Raw genomic sequence first — 6,551 nt, 5'->3', positions numbered from 1 at the left:
AGTGACAGTTCCATCCTGTTCTATACCCAACTCTCTGATAGATAGTGATGGTCCCATCCTGTTCTATACCCAACTCTGACAGATAGTGATGGTCCCATCCTGTTCTATACCCAAATCTGACAGATAGTGATGGTCCCATCCTGTTCTATACCCAACTCTCTGACAGATAGTGCCAGTCCCATCATGTTCTATACCCAACTCTCTGACAGATAGTGATGGTCCCATTCTGTTCTATACCCAACTCTCTGACAGATAGTGATGGTCCCATCCTGTTCTATGCCCAACTCTCTGACAGATAGTGATGGTCCCATCCTCTTCTATACCCAACTCTCTGATAGATAGTGATGATCCCATCCTGTTCTATACCCAACTCTCTGACAGATAGTGATGGTCACATCCTGTTCTATGCCCAACTCTCTGACAGATAGTGATGGTCCCATCCTCTTCTATACCCAACTCTCTGACAGATAGTGCTCGTCCCATCCTGTTCTATACCCAACTCTCTGACAGATAGTGCCAGTCACATCCTGTTCTATACCCAACTCTGACAGATAGTGATGGTCCCATCCTGTTCTATACCCAACTCTCTGACAGATAGTGACAGTTCCATCCTGTTCTATACCCAACTCTCTGACAGATAGTGATCGTCCCATCCTGTTCTATACCCAACTCTCTGACAGATAGTGACAGTCCCATCCTGTTCTATACCCAACTCTCTGACAGATAGTGACAGTCCCATCCTGTTCTATCCCCAACTCTCTGACAGATAGTGATGGTCCCATCCTGTTCTATACCCAACTCTCTGACAGATAGTGACGGTCCCATCCTGTTCTATCCCCAACTCTCTGACAGATAGTGATGGTCCCATCCTGTTCTATACCCAACTCTCTGACAGACAGTGATGGTCCCATCCTGTTCTATACCCAACTCTCTGACAGATAGTGATGGTCCCATCCTGTTCTATACCCCCGTGCAGCATTCGGTGTTAATCTGAGACGCGTCTATACATGGTTATGGTCGTTGATAGGAGTGTTAGGGGTTATCCAGGGTTATCAGAGGTTTTCAGACCTCAAGTAGTCATTTTTGAAACAGAAGGCGTGGGACATGTACTCATCTCTAATAATGTTCGGTAAACTTTGGTTTTGGAGTGGGAGTGAGACAGTAATCCTACAGAGTGCCAACAACATGCTCCCAGTGTGAAATTCAATTGAAAATGATTTCCCAAATGGTACTCTTCCCTATGAAGTGCACTACTTTTGACACAGGTCCTATGGGCCCTGGTCAAAGGTAGTGCACTATATAGGGAATAGGATGCCATTTGGGATGCAGCCCTCTCCGAGTTCCCCCTCATCTGTTCTGAGCCGCCCCATGTAAAACTCTGCTGACATTTCTGCTACGCTCTGACACACGGATGTTCCCGTCGCCTCCCAAACCACACGTCTCAGATTAACACTGATTGCTGCATGGGGGTAGAATATTCTCCCCTGAAATTGGAACATTTAACTGATTTCATCTCCTAGCTGGTGTCTTCTCAGTGTAGCCTGATCATTTGTCCTGGAGTGGAAAACAGCTCCAGATAAAATGTTTAGCCTGCATCAGCCCCTGATCAGCCTGTGATAAGCCCCATGTTTCACAGTGATGGAGTGTGTGTGTGTTTATGTGTGTGATTAGCCTCATGTTTCACAGAGATTGAGTGAGCCCGGTTACTCCTCCCTCGCATGACTAATGAGCTATTTGCATGCCGAGGTTACTGATTGGATGAGCATGCATATTATATGAATAGGGATTGGACCAGGCCGAAAGTGAATGAGGACCCGCTGGCAAAGTGAGAGATGAAATGCTTCAACCTCCATTCCGTCTGTCGGTGTGAGGGTGGGATGGAAAGGGGGATGGAGAGGGGGGTGGAGTGGTAGGTATACAGTTGGATTCACTTCACATGGCTTCACTCTGAGTTTAATCTGTCAGAAAGAGATGGGGAGAGATGGATTCTCATCCATCATATAAAGATGAAAGGATGGATAGAGGATGAAGGGATGGATAGAGGATGAAGGGATGGATAGAGGATGAAGGGATGGATAGCGGATGAAGGGATGGATAGAGGATGAAGGGATGGATAGAGGATGAAGGGATGGATAGCGGATGAAGGGATGGATAGAGGATGAAGGGATGGATAGAGATGGATAGAGGATGAAGGGACGGATAGAGGGAGGATAGCGGATGAAGGGATAGATGGATGAAGGGATGTATAGAGATGGATGAAGGGATGGATAGAGGATGAAGGGATGGATAGAGGGAGGATAGCGGATGAAGGGATGGAGGGGTGAAGGGATGTATAGAGATGGATGAAGAGATGGATAGAGGATGAAGGGATGGATAGAGGATGAAGGGATAGAGGGGTGAAGGGATGTATAGAGATGGATGAAGGGATGGATGAAGAGATGGATAGAGGATGAAGGGATGGATAGAGGGAGGATAGCGGATGAAGGGATAGAGGGGTGAAGGGATGGATGAAGAGATGGATAGAGGATGAAGGGATGGATAGAGGGAGGATAGAGGATGAAGGGATGGATAGCGGATGAAGGGATAGAGGGATGAAGGGAAGGATAGAGATGGATGAAGGGATGGACAGAGGGATGAAGGGATGGACAGAGGGATGAAGGGATGGATAGAGATGGATGAAGGGATGGATAGAGGAGGGATACATGTAGCCTCTGTGTCCTGTCTGGATAATGAAACTACATGTAGCCTCATTCTCTGGGTCCTTTCTGGATAATGAAACAACATGTAGCCTCATTCTCTGGGTCCTGTCTGGATAATGAAACTACATGTAGCCTCATTCTCTGGGTCCTGTCTGGATAATGAAACTACATGTAGCCTCAGCCTCTGGGTCCTGTCTGGATAATGAAACTACATGTAGCCTCAGCCTCTGGGTCCTGTCTGGATAATGAAACTACATGTAGCCTCATTCTCTGGGTCCTTTCTGGATAATGAAACTACATGTAGCCTCATTCTCTGGGTCCTGTCTGGATAATGAAACTACATGTAGCCTCAGCCTCTGGGTCCTTTCTGGATAATGCACACTGACTCTGAAGTCATTGTTTTCACTCTACATTCCTCTGTGTGTGTGTGTGTGTGTGTGTGTGTGTGTGTGTGTGTGTGTGTGTGTGTGTGTGTCAGGGTTTCTGTTAGAAAAATGTGGCGCGGGACATAGGCAAAGTTCCTCTGTCCAGTGTCTGTGTTCTTTAGGCCATCTTAATCTTTTTGTTTGTTTTATTGGCATTTTCTTTGTAACTCTGCCTAGAAAGCCAGCATCCCGGAGTCGCCTCTTCACTGTTAACGTAGAGACTGGTGTTTTGTGGGTACTATTTAATGAAGCTGCCAGTTGAGAACTTGTGAGGTGTCTGTTTCTCAGCTAGACACTGTAATGTATTTTTCCTCTTGCTCAGTTGTGCACCGGAGCCTCCCACTCCTCTTTCTATTCTGGTTAGAGCCAGTTTGCGCTGTTCTGTGAAGGGAGTAGTACACAGCGTTGTACGAGATCTTCAGTTTCTTGGCAATTTCTCGCATGGAATAGCCTTCATTTCTCAGAACAAGAATACACTGACGAGTTTCAGAAGAAAGTTCTTTGTTTCTGGCCATTTTGAGCCTGTAATCGAACCCACAAATTCTGACGCTCCAGATACTCAACTAGTATAAAGAAGGCCAGTTTTATTGCTTCTTTAATCAGAACAACAGTTTTCAGCTGTGCTAACATAATTGCAAAAGGGTTTTCTAATGATCAATTAGCCTTTTAAAATGATAAACTTGGATTAGCTAACACAACGTGCCTTTGGAACACAGATGGTTGCTAATAATGGGCGTCTGTAGATATTCCATTAAGAATCAGCCGTTTCTAGCTACAATAGTCATTTACAACATTAACAATGTCTACACTGTATTTATGATCTATTTGATGTTATTTTAAGGGACTTTTCTTTCAAAAACAAGGACATTTCTAAGTGACCCCAAACTTTTGAATGGTAATGTATATTATTAAATTAAATTATATAAAATTAAATTATATTATATTTGAGATTCTTCAAAGTAGCCACCCTTCGCCTTATTGACAGCTTTGCACACTCTTGGCATTCTCTCAACCAGCTTCATGAGGTAGTCACCTGGAATGCATTTTAATTAACAGGTGTGCCTTAAGTTAATTTGTGGAATTTCTTTCCTTAATGCTTTCGAGCCAATCAGTTGTGTTGTGACAAGGTGGGGGCGGTGTACAGAAGAGAGCCCTATTTGGTAAAAGACCAAGTCCATGTTATGGCAAGAACAGCTCAAATAAGCAAAGAGAAACAACAGCATCATTACTTGAAGATCTGAAGGTCAGTCAATCTGTAAAATTCCAAGAACTTTCAAAGTTTCTTCAAGTGCAGTCGCAAAAACCATCAAGCACTATGATGAAACTGGTTCACATGAGGACCACCAAAGGAAAGGAAGGCCCAAAGTTACCTCTGCTGCAGAGGATAAGTTCCTTAGAGTTAACTGCATCTTAGATTGCAGCCCAAATAAATGCTTCACAGAGTTCAAGTAACAGAAACATCTCAACATCAACATCAAAGGAGACTGCGTGAATCAGGCCTTCATGGTTGAATTGCTGCAAAGAAACCACTACCAATAAGATGAAGAGACTTGCTTGGTCCAAGAAACACGAGCAATGGACATTAGACCGGTGGAAATCTGTCCTTTGGTCTGAAGAGTCCAAATTTGCACTGTCGGTGATTTATTTAGAATTCAAGGCACACTTAACCTGCATGGCTATCACAGCATTCTGCAGCGATACTCCATCCCATCTGGTTTGCGCGCAGTGGGACTATCATTTTGTTTTTCAACAGGACAATGACCCAAAACACACCTCCAGGCTGTGTAAGGGCTATTTTACCACGAAGGAGAGTGATGGAGTGCTGCATCAGATGACCTGACCTCCACAATCACCTGACCTCAACCCAATTGAGATGGTTTGGGATGAGTTGGACTGCAGAGTGAAGGAAAAGCAGCTAAGAAGTGCTCAGCATGTGGGAACTCATTCAAGACTGTTTGAAAAGCATTTCAGGTGAAGCTGGTTGAGAGAATGCCAAGAGTGTGCAAAGCTGTCATCAAAGCAAAGGGTGGCTACTTTGAAGAATCTCAAATATAACATATATTTTTGGTTACGGCATGATTCCATATGTGTTATTTCATAGTTTTGATGTCTTCGCTATTATTCTGCAATGTAGAAAATAGTAAAAAGTAAAGAAAAACCCTTGAATGAATAGGTGTGTCCAAACTTTTGACTGTTCCTGTGTGTGTGTGGCTTAAAATAAAAAAATATATATACAAAAAAATATATGGGGGATTGGAAATGATGCAGACAATTACATGTATGGAAGCTACAATCTATCTGCAGTTTTAAATCTGATCTACCCCCCCAATAATAAACACTTATAGGTCAAATGTATTTATGTCGACTAGTATTTCCATCAATGAATAGGCTAAGAACCATTATTTTGCTTTGTCTTTTTGTTATTCCTGATAATTGGCCGGCGCCAGTTTTATTTATCTGCTTTTCATATAACCAACAAATGGAAACCCTGGGTGTGTGTGTGTGTGTGCATATTTTGTGAATCTATGTCAAATACATGCATATTTGTGTTTGTGTGTGAAACCAACCAAGTCAAGACAGCTGGCTCTACTCTTCCAGAACCATGATTAAATATTATGTGTATAACAAACTTCTAAACCTCCCTTCTCTGTAAATGATGATTGTACTACCACTTTGCATGGGAAGCTACTGTTTAGCAGTTGGCAGCAACTATACTCTATGCAGTTGGTGGGTCAGGGTCCATACTTACGACATTGCTTGTCTCTTGAGTTAAACCAGTGGTAACACGACCTAGGCATGCACAGTTTGATTTCCCATAACAATAGTTGTTCTCCATATTAGGACGTGATCAGGTATATCTTCAACAATTGTCTGTGCTCATCATTCCTTGACATTAAAGCTGCAATATGTCACTTTCTGGGCGACCTGACCAAATTTACATAGAAATCTGAGTTATAGATCTCATTTAAAGTCTAAGAAGCAGTAGACCTGTTCTATGTGCGCTATTTCTATGCTTGCCGTAAAGTTTTGTTTTTGCATCTTTAACTTTTGATTTTGTACACCAGCTTTAACCTCACTAGGGGACGTGGGACGGTAGCGTCCCACCTGGCCAACATCCAGTAAAATTGCAGAGCGCCAAATTCAAAAACAGAAATACTAGTTATAAAATGTATGAAGCATACAAGTGTTATACATCGGTTTAATCCAACCACGGTGTCAGATTTCAAAAAGGCTTTACGGCGAAAGCATTACATGCTATTATCTGAGAACAGCGCCCAGCAGACAAATCATTACAAACAGTAACCAGCCAAGTAGAGGAGTTACACAAGTCAGAAATAGTGATAAAATTAATCACTTACTTTGATGATCTTCATATGGTTGCACTCACGAGACTCCCATTTACTCAATAAATGTTTGTTTTGTTCGA

This window comes from Salvelinus alpinus, chromosome 5, assembly GCF_045679555.1.
Source record: "Salvelinus alpinus chromosome 5, SLU_Salpinus.1, whole genome shotgun sequence".
NCBI lineage: Eukaryota > Metazoa > Chordata > Actinopteri > Salmoniformes > Salmonidae > Salvelinus > Salvelinus alpinus.
This window is presented reverse-complemented; position numbering follows the sequence as displayed.